The following is a 1,852-nucleotide window of genomic DNA, read 5'->3' as shown; positions in this document are numbered from 1 at the left end:
AGAGAGAGAGAGAGAGAGAGAGAGAGAGAGAGAGCAGATATAGACCGACAAAAACAGAGAAGAATTGTTGACGAAAAAAAATAGAATACCACGTACCCACCGATGACTCAGTAAGTTTACGTTACTGGTTAGAAGTTCAACGTAGAATTTGTTGATACTTCGAAGTCGTCACATTCTCCATTTTCTACATTTAAACATAACCACAAATATTAAAAGACACCACCATCATAAACGTCTTAAAACTCATAGAAACAGGAACTATCACAAAAATCTAGCCAACTCAATTTTCGAACTGAAAAATTAGGACATTTTGGAGACAGAATCCAGTCCGCTTGTCTGAGTAACGAGAAGCATATTGACACAATGGCGGCCATTTAGTGAAGGAAAAAAACCCATGAAAGACAGACAGACAGAAACAACGGAGCAGAAGGAAAAGAAGTAGTTCTAACCTGTCCGTGGCGCCCCCCAACCACCCACACAAAATCGAGACAACAGCACGCAAAGGCGAAAACGGGGACACCCAAAACCTGAGACATTCATTAAAGCAACGCCCCAAATACTCAACCAAGTCTTCTTTCCTCTCAACCCTACACTCCCCCCCCCCCCCAACCCCTATATTACATTTGGCTTCATTGTATTTAGGCATTTATGGGGGCTAAATCACACATCTTTGAGTATTTCTCCAGTTGTAGTGTCAGAGGATTTAGCGTTCAACTTAGGACGTATCTTCACATTTCGGTGGCTTGACTGCGGAGTGAAGAGAAACACATCGACACAATAAGTGACGTTAGGCGTGTAGATCTAGATCTAACCCAACATCTAATCCCCAGCCTATCATCTTTCCCTCAGCCTAGTATCAAACCCCAACCAAGAGCCTCATCCTAGGGTAGGCCTATATGTCTCGACCTCAGCTTATCTCACCCCAAGATTAACATCTACACCTCAACCCAACATCTACTATCCCTCGGCATAACAACTAACCCCCCTCACTCCTACCCTCGCCACAAACTATCACGAGTGAACGCTATGGGCCTAGACTCAACCAACTAGCAGGAAAAAAAACAACAACACACACACAAAGATCCGCAGCGTTGCAAGGAACGATGAAAAACCAAAACAATTTCACACATTTCCGACACAACCCCAGAGCACTACGCAATGGTGTCAAACTTAAAGTGCAAATAAATCCCAGTCAAACGAAAGAAAAACAGCAACACTATGCACACAACTTAGAAACCTCCACATAATAATACACAAAAGACTCGCCGAGACAAACTCGTGACGACAAAGTCAATCCCGACAATGACGCGCATCGTGTGATTCAAAAACCAAACAAAATTAACAAGAAGGAAAGAAAAAAAAAAGAAAAAGAAAAACCCACGCACACACACACACATATGAAAAGAATTCCTTGCGAGGGTCACACACACGCACACAGCAGTTGACGACGTTGCTCTCGATCGGAGTCGTCGAGCGGTATTGAACCGAAACAAGGGCGACCAAGGCAGATATAATCACCAGCCGCCAGCCGTTCTCCTTCCTTGCTTCCCCAAGCGAGGCTCTCGATCGTCACTCAGCTGGTGAGAGAAAAAGTGGGGGGACCCGTGCGGGAATCCTCGCCGCTACTATAAATAGCGACCGACGGGACGGGCTAACCTTGGGGGAAATCTCGTGGTCCTAGTACTCCTAGTCCGTCGGGTGAGGAAGGAAAAGGGACGAGGCGGTGGATTTATGGAAGATTACTACTGACTACCGAGCAGTAGGGTAACGGTCACATTGCACCAGGAGGGCAGTAAGGTTAAGGCAGCATTGAGTGCAGGCCGATGAGATCCTCAACAAAAGGGAGTCACAT

At 45.6% G+C, this 1,852-nt stretch overlaps 1 long non-coding RNA gene across 2 annotated transcripts in view; it reads right to left on the bottom strand.

Annotated features, from left to right (window-relative positions):
- LOC118479086 overlaps window positions 1-1,689 on the bottom strand; it is a 12,569-nt gene extending 10,880 nt beyond the window's left edge. The window contains exon 1 of one of the 2 annotated variants that reach the window (XR_004859466.1): window positions 1,429-1,689. This is a non-coding gene — a long non-coding RNA (uncharacterized LOC118479086). The remainder of the gene's footprint in view (window positions 1-1,428) is intronic. The other variant, XR_004859467.1, reaches the window with a different exon arrangement.
- Between the last annotated feature and the right edge of the window lie 163 nt (window positions 1,690-1,852).

The sequence above is a fragment of the Aplysia californica genome, unplaced genomic scaffold (assembly GCF_000002075.1).
Source record: "Aplysia californica isolate F4 #8 unplaced genomic scaffold, AplCal3.0 scaffold02041, whole genome shotgun sequence".
NCBI classification, from domain to species: Eukaryota; Metazoa; Mollusca; class Gastropoda; order Aplysiida; family Aplysiidae; genus Aplysia; species Aplysia californica.
This window is presented reverse-complemented; position numbering and strand designations above follow the sequence as displayed.